The 8932-nt window shown below is 43.4% G+C and overlaps 1 pseudogene; it reads left to right on the top strand.

Moving 5' to 3' along the window:
- The first annotated feature begins 220 nt into the window (after positions 1–220).
- Positions 221–460, top strand: LOC116911118 (annotated as a pseudogene).
- The last annotated feature ends 8472 nt before the right edge of the window (positions 461–8932 follow it).

Below are 8932 nucleotides of genomic sequence, written 5' to 3'. Positions count from 1 at the left end.
TGCGTGGGGCAGTAAAGGTATGGAGACCAGGTAGGAGACCACTGTCTTAATCTAGACACTAGATGCTATTTGCCTAGATCCATGTATAGTAGCAGGACAGCTGAGAAGCAACTGGGTTTTGAAAGTAAAGCCAACAAGATTCCTTGGTGGGCTCTATATTTGGTATGAAAGAAGGAGAAGTCAAGAATGACCATGTGGGTCTAAGTGCACAGGCCTTGGGATGACCCAAACCCTGAGACTCCTGGCTAAGAAGATCTTTAGAGGAGTTTTAGTAGCTGAACTTGTGGGCATTTTTACAGCTTAATTTTTGTTTAAAAAGATGAACTTGAGCCAACATTTCAGGCAAAGGAGTGAGAAAATTCCCTTCATTTTGCAAGCTTATTACAAATCCATTGAACAGTATTGAATGTATGTAGTTAGAGACTGAAATCAAGAAAAATATTTAGAGAGCAAAGATTAAGGCCAGCCATCACGTTCAGTTTCTGATCTCAGCTGTTTGAAACCTTTGAGGAAAGATGAAAACTGAATTTATCCCACTGTAGACACTAGACTTCAAGAAAGTCCTACTGAGTGTAACTGCAACTTTGGGTCTATGTGGCCTGAAATTTCCCATCCATTGTACAAACTTATTGTTATGCTCCTGTATTTGCTGCCTGAGGTGAATATTTTTACAACTGAAAGAATATGGAAGACTGTACCTACCTTTGTTCTCCCAGAAACTAAACCCAATGCTGTAGCCAAAGTGAAACTTTGTAAAGATTTTTTCTTAATGCCTAAACTTGTGAAATAATAGAAACTAATAATTATTAATATCAGAAATAATTAGCAAACCCATACTTAAAAAAGTAAGCCAACTAAGAAAATAAACTTGCAGTTTATAGTTTGTGCATATGGTTTATACACTTTTAAATCCTATGTGAACGCCAGAAGGAGAGACGAAGGAGCCATTTCTTTTCTAGGTTGTAGGGTATGGGTATCTAAAAACACCACCTTTAAAGTCAAGGCTATTTCCTTTGTGGCAGTGGAGGTTGAATCTAAAGCCATGGTGTATAATAGGCAAGCTTTCGGTCACAGATTTCTACAGGCAGATGCCATTTAAAAAAACTTCAATTATAAAGTCAGTTAACCTGGTAGTGCATACCTGTAACCCTATTGATAAGTTCAGAGTAAGGGTGGGGAAGACTTGACCATGACACTAAAATGGGGAAGGGCATCCCAGCCTGGGCTGGAAAGTTCAGGGTTGGTTGGCAGGGTATACTAGGACTGAGGGCTACTGGAAGAACTTGGTGTCCAGGTCTGCTTTGGTATGTAAGATATGCATCTCAGTCCCTTGCCCTGGGTCTGAAACCCACCACCTATGACTTTGGAGGTGGAGATCAAGAGTTCAAGGTGAGCCTTGGTTACACGGCAAATTTTAAAAAGGGAAGGGGGAAAGTTATTAGAAAGCTTGAAAAGAGTGTAGAATAGTTTCCACCTTAACTCCGTATATTAGCTTACCTCCTTACAGGGGACTCCTGTTTGACTGAAGTTATTGAAAGTATCCACAGCCCCATTTGATCCCAAAAAATGTGTCCAAATCATTTAATTATAAATCTAATGATTTTTAAAAATGTTATCTCTCAACATGATTTTCTCTAACATATATTTGAGCAGATCACTGTTAGTCATCTTTTAGCACTCTCAGGCAGCAGGCATCTAAAGAAATAAAATGTAAGAGTGAGCACATGAAAATTGTTGAACTTTTCAGATGACAGATTATGCGTGCTTGATTTTTCATATCTGGTCACTGGTCGGAGTTTATCCACGTGAGAAATACAATGTTAGGCAAGATTAAAACCCCAATGTTGACAAGAATGGAATTTGTAACACTTGAAGCAAAATATGAATTAATAGGTTCCATTCTTTGAGCTTGAAAATGTTGATTGGAGTTATGTTTATTATGTTATCAAATGAGCTTTTATTTATACGGCTAAAGATAACAGGAAAACCAACCAAACAAAACCCCCAAATCAATGACTTCGTGTGTCTTGGCTTCAGCACCTGGGAGAATGATTTTCATCAATGGTGACAGAGAAGAAAAGGGAGAGACTGTGTGCTTGGGAGGATGTCATGCTTGTGTACAGTGGAACGATCCAACGGGACGGAAGAGTTGACAGGAAGAAGGATCTAGCTGTACATATGGAGGTGTTAGCATTAGGAGAAGGGGCGGTCCACTCGCAGAAACACTGGTACATATGGAGGTGTTAGCATTAGGAGATGGGGCGGTCCACTCGCAGAAACACTGGTACATATGGAGGTGTTAGCATTAGGAGATGGGGTGGTCCACTCGCAGAAACACTGGTACATATGGAGGTGTTAGCATTAGGAGATGGGGTGGTCCACTCGCAGAAACACTGGTACATATGGAGGTGTTAGCATTAGGAGATGGGGTGGTCCACTCGCAGAAACACTGGTACATATGGAGGTGTTAGCATTAGGAGATGGGGCGGTCCACTCGCAGAAACACTGGTACATATGGAGGTGTTAGCATTAGGAGATGGGGCGGTCCACTCGCAGAAACACTGGTACATATGGAGGTGTTAGCATTAGGAGATGGGGCGGTCCACTCGCAGAAACACTGGTACATATGGAGGTGTTAGCATTAGGAGATGGGGCGGTCCACTCGCAGAAACACTGGTACATATGGAGGTGTTAGCATTAGGAGATGGGGTGGTCCACTTGCAGAAACACTGGTACATATGGAGGTGTTAGCATTAGGAGATGGGGCGGTCCACTCGCAGAAACACTGGACCAAGAAGAAAACATGCCACGGAAGCTGGCAAATCATCATTTGAGAGGATGGGAACCGATAGCATTTATCTACATTGTTTTTATTTTATATCATTTGAGAAGAAGGATGAAGAAGGCACCGGAGGCTTGAGGAGAGAGGGAAAGTAGGACATTACCGTGTAGGAGAGTAAGAGGGCGGGACATTACCGTGTAGGAGAGTAAGAGGGCGGGGCATTACCGTGTAGGAGAGTAAGAGGGCGGGACATTACTGTGTAGGAGAGTAAGAGGGCGGGGCATTACCGTGTAGGAGAGTAAGAGGGCGGGGCATTACCGTGTAGGAGAGTAAGAGGGCGGGGCATTACCGTGTAGGAGAGTAAGAGGGCGGGGCATTACCGTGTAGGAGAGTAAGAGGGCGTGGGCTGTAGGATGTCAGTAGTTCTAGGTCCAGTTGAAGTCAGAGCTCTTCGCGTAAAGCAATTTCTGTCAGCATGTATGGCCGAATTCGGGCTGAAAACCTGAGGAAGAAACAAGAAGTTGAGGCCGTGTGCGAGAGAGTTTTCATAATGATACTTTCCATGGTTCCTAAAGAGAATGAAGCAAGTCAGAGTTTGAGGGGGTGGAGGACAAAGAGCACGTGATGGAATGGATGGAGCAGGTCCTAGTGGGCAAAGAATTTGATGCAGAGGGGAATTATAAGAAGTGAACTAGAAAAATTAGATTGAGAGCTGAGCATGGGACGTTTGAGGTGACAAATTGTTGTGCATCTTGGAAGGGGACAGGACCAGAGGTTGACCCTGAGAAGACTAGGGGAGGTGGGGGTAACATGAATCCATTGGAAGGGAGGACACCAAAGACTAATGAAGGCAGTGTTTAGTACATCATCAATATGGAGCTGAAATCACAAGGAACAAAGAGGCATTTTCTTAGGGAGTAGCAGTGAATCCTGAGCTGAAAAATCTCTGAAACATAAGAAGAGCAACCATGGGGTTGACAGAGAGGTCTGCGGCGAGAAGAGGCAGGGATGATGGTAAAGATGATGAGGTTCAGAGCTGGGACATTTTAGGACAAAGGAGTGAGAGTGAGCTAAAAGCAATGAGAAGCCAAATGCACATGCCAGTCAGTTCTGGTCTCGTAGCTTGGGAGGCAAGAGAGAGGTAATAGATGCTACTTGAGACTCGCCCAGCAAAAACAAGAGTCAAGGCAGAACCATGTTCCGGTTGACTTTTCAGAAGAGCTGGGTTTAAAATTAATCTCTCTCCTGTCCTCTCCTGTCCTCTCCTGTCCTCTCCTGTCCTCTCCTCTCCTTTCTTCTCCTCTCCTTTCTTCTCTTCCCCTCCTTTTCCTTTCTCTTCTCTCTCCCCTCCTCCCCTCCTCTGGCCCCTTTCCTTTTTCTCTATATAAAATTTTGGTAACATGAGGCACATACACACACACACACACACACACACACACACACACACACGTGCGCACACACAAACATAAACAATTTTTAAACCATGGTACACACACACACACAATTTTTAAACCATAGTACACACATACACACACGCACACACGCACACACGTGCACACGCGCACACGAGCACACATACACAGACACCCCATCCATCGACAGAATCACTTTTGAGATATTGACATCTCCAAATCAACAGCCCCTGAAGCAGGTCATCAGCAAGAAGACAAGGATGGAGCTGCTTATCTCAAATTACTTGTTTATCTCTCTTTATAAAAACATATCTTCTCCCCATAAGAATCCACAAACAATTCAGGCTGTTGCCCTGACTAGGTTGTTCTCCATAAACTGACAGAAAGGCCCCATTACTGAAGACAACACTTACATAACTCATTGAACATGTAAAAGGTGAGCTGGGGCCTATGCACTGTCTCCACTCCTATATTCTAGTGCCTTCGGTATAGGAAAGTGCTCTGCAGTTACTCAGGAGAAACATAAACACCAAAACGGCCCCAAACCCTTTATCTGTAATGGTGTGGCATGCTAGGTATACTAGGGTCGTGATGGTACGACACTTGTGGGAGTAACCGACCATTAACTGACTTAAGGCCCACTCCATAAGAGGTAACCCATGGCTGACACTGCTTCGGTGACTAGACAGCCCAGGGACCTAGGGGGAAAACCAGATAATACTGGTCTAAAAAAATAAAAGCAATGTAGTAATAGAATGACTCCTAATGATATTCTGCCATACTCATAGGCTAGTGCCTTGTTCAGCCATCATCAGAGCTTCCTCCTGCATCACGTGGGAACAAATACAGAGATACACGGCCAGGTATAATGCAGACAGTGACAAACCTTGGGACACTCAGCTGTGAGATGTCTCTTCCATTTAATCCCTCCCCTTAGAGCCTAGGGAACCCTGTGGAAAAGGAGGTGGGAAAAGTGTAAACACCAGAGTGGGTAGAGGACACCAAGAAAACAAGCCATTAGATCAATGTGAGCAAAGCTCGTATGAACTCACAGAGACTGAGGCAGCCCGCACAGGGCCTGCCCAGGTCTAAACCAGGTCATCTGCTTATATATTATGGCTTCCTGTTTAGTGTTTTTATAAGATTCCTGAGTTTATGAATGAATGGGTCTGCTTCTTGTGCCTTCTCTTGGAGTCTTTTCCTTCTGTTGGTTTGTCTTGTCCTACTCTCAAGTGACAGTTTTTAATCTTATGTTTTATTTTGTTATTTAAAAAAATGAATGAGTGAATGAATGAATGAATGAATGAATGAATGAATGAATGAAAACCCAACCTCTGGGATAAAGGTTAGCATCTGAACTGCCATGTGCATCTTCTGAGAGAGGGGAAACCAGTTTTCTCCAATAAGGTGACACTGGATATGTCAACCACTCCAGAACAGGTTGCATGCTCAAGAGTAATTGCCAACATACAATGGATTGCACAGGGTGTGTGTGTGTGTGTGTGTGTGTGTTTGGTTGTTGTTTTGGTTAAAGGTGTTTTTTTGTTGTTGGTTTTTTTTAGGCATAGTTTTATTTTTTATTTTGTTTTCTGGCCTGGGGGTATTTAGTTTTTGAAAAAAAAAAAAACCTTAAAGTTGTGTGAATTGGGGGAAAGGATCTAGAAGGATTTGGGGGAGGGGCAATATGATCAAAATATATTTAAAAGTTACTTTAAATAACAAAACATACTGTTGTTAAAAAATATATGTTTTCTCTTTTCTCTTTGGCCTTTTAAAGACCTGTTCTGTTCATGAGCGGAGTGTTAGCCTGACTCTCTATCCACCAGCATAATTTCCCTCGCTGCAGGAGCTGGGAACTGCAGTAAGTTGAGAAATTTTCCTCTTCCCATGTCTTCCATCCAACAGAAATGAGCTTTTCAGAGATGTGTGCTTCTTAGTCCCAAAGGTGCACAATGTCTTGATCTGAATGGGGGGAAAATCAGAAAATTCTCTTTCAGAGCAGCTGGCCCTCGATTGCCTGGTGATAGATTTTAAACCCACAGAGGTGCACATTATTTTCTTCCACTTGACCCAGGAACGAGTTCAGCTTTAAAGGGAACTGGGACGCACTTGCCACAGGAAAACAGGTGACTGGAAGCAAAAGAAAGATTTTTCTTACACCACAATCAATAATCCCTACCTTACCCATGAAGCCTTTGCCATTCTCTTAAAGATCTGCTGAGTGTCTGCCGTACTCCCAAACCCCTCCGCTGTGCCTTCCACGCCCTATGTTACAACGGAAGTGCGTGTGATCCCAGCGCTTAGAGGGAGATTACCATGAGCCCACGGTCAGTGTGGGATATACAGTAAAACCTGTCAAAGGAAGGAAAGGAGGAAAGCAAGAGAGAGAAGGAGGAGGGAGAGGTGGGGAGGAGAGGACAGGGAGATGAGAGAGGACAGGAGAGGAGGGGAGGGGAGGGGAGGGGGAGGGAGGGGGGTGGGAGGAGAGGGAGGAGAGGAGAGGAGGAGGAGACAGGAGAGGAGAGGACAGGAGAGGAGAGGAGAGGACAGGAGAGGACAGGAGAGGAGAGGAAGTAGTTCCAGAAGTAGGTATTTGGAGGTGCTGTGTATCTTTAAACGGTGGGTCAGAATGGGAAGATATTAGGTCATTGAAGGCATGATGTAGTTCTCATGGCTTGTTCGTTGTTGAGAAGGCTCTGTTATAGAAGGGGCTCCTTCCACCCTCTCTATTACTGTTGGATATAGGGCCATTTGCTTCTAACACATTTTTTTCTCTCCTTTTTTTTTTTTTAAAGGAGGAAGGCAGGCCCACCATCTCCTGGTCCTGTATGTGACCAGTACCCATTCTGCCGCGTGGTGTATCTCGGGGGTGCCCAGTGGAGTCAGAGTTATCTACCTCTGGAGCTGGGACCTAGTCTCCTAAGTTCCATTTTGGCTTTCAGGACCTATCTCTCCAACAATAGTTATTCTTGACAGTTTTCATAATAAAATAAATTGAAAAGACGGAGTCAGATTTGTTTACTTTAAATGAATTTTCTTTTCCTATATTCTTAGCAGTTATCTGCTGGCCTTTATACTATTGTAGCAAAGTTCCGTGGGGACAGAGGAAAAAGAGAAAGCAAACGATTTCTTGGAGTAACTTTAGAGTAAGGAGACTTCGAAGGCCATAAAGGGAGAGCCCCTTCCATCACCCAGGATGACTGGGGCATCTAACAGTTGTGTAGTGCCAACATTCAGGAAGGTCTGGGATGGTGGCTTGTTGCAATGAGTTAACAAATTGCTAAAGGACCACTTCTTCCAAGTGGGGACAAGGAGGCAGATAGAAGGGGGATCAGGATGCCGAAGGAAACAGAAGAGGAAGGCAAAGGGAGGTAGATCTATGTGAATCCAAGAACAACATGGTCTACATAGTGAGTTCAGGCCAATGAGACCATGTCTCAAAAAAAAAAAAAAAAAAAAAAAAAAAAGTTGAAGGGCTGGAGAAATGGTTCAGTGGCTAAGAGCACTTGCTCTTGCAGAAGAACCAGTTTGGCTCCTGCCATCCACATCAGGTGGCTCACGACTGCCTGGAGCTCCAGTTCCAGTGCATCTAATACTCTCTTCTGACTTCCACGGGCACCTGGGTGTATGTGATGTGTCCACATACATTTGGGCACACACACACACACACACACACACACAAATTAAAATAAACACATTTTAAAGAAGAATAAAAATTACTATAGAAAACCCTTTTTAATAATTGATAAAGTATATTTATAATTCCTGTAAAGATTTGGATTATTATAAGTAAATAACAATCGATAACATGTAGTAAATGGACTATTTGGTATTTATTACTTATTTGATTTCTCAGTAGCTGTAGGAATTAAGATATACCAACTTTGTAGTGAGATTCAGGTCTAGGAGAGCAACACATATAACCAGTAAGAATTTGAATTTTGATGTTCCAACTCCAAGTCTTAGAAATTGAAGTAATTTATGTAAAGATAAAACTTGCCCCTTATTCATATTCAGCACGATAATTTGCTATGCATCTTCAACTTTTCATAACAGAGACTGGTGGATGTAGGCACAGTCTTTTAGCTGGCTCAAGGTTTTCCGTGCAGATGATCTGAATAAGGCTCATAGAGAGAGCTCAGGGAAAGCCTCTGAGTTCTCTTCAGTGTACAGTGTTTGCTCCCGACTCTGATCTCTCTGCTTTTTTGATGAAACAGAAATGATGATAGTTCCCACCTATGTTACTGACACACGAAGACCACCGAGTTGACTTAATGATACAGGAAGATGGTTGGTGGGTGTAAAGGAGCACCTAACAGCTGTCAGCATCCTTTATCACTATCCTTGGTGACAGGTCTAGGCTAGAAGAGTTGATTTCAGGGAATTCTCACATGTGTATGCAGGAATGAGTTTCTTTAGCATTTTGAGTCTGAGTTGGAACAGAGAAGATTCGTTTTTTTTTTTCTTTTCTTACTTTTTAACTTGTTTACTTTACATCCTGCTCACTGCCCCCTCCTGGTCACTCCCTCCCACAATCTTTCCCTCCTCTCCTTTTCCTTTGAATGGGCAGGAGCCCCTTGGGTAGCCTCCCCACCCTGACACTTCAAATCTCTGTGAGGCTAGGCGCTTCCTTTCCCACTGAGGCCAGACAAAGCAGTCCAGCTAATAGAACATATCTCACATACAGGCAATGGCTTTTGGGGTAGCCCCCGTTCCAGTTCCTCAGAACCCACATGAA

Source organism: Rattus rattus, chromosome 10, assembly GCF_011064425.1.
Source record: "Rattus rattus isolate New Zealand chromosome 10, Rrattus_CSIRO_v1, whole genome shotgun sequence".
NCBI lineage: Eukaryota > Metazoa > Chordata > Mammalia > Rodentia > Muridae > Rattus > Rattus rattus.
The sequence above is the reverse complement of the archived record's forward strand: the minus strand, read 5'-3'. Positions and strand labels throughout refer to the sequence as shown.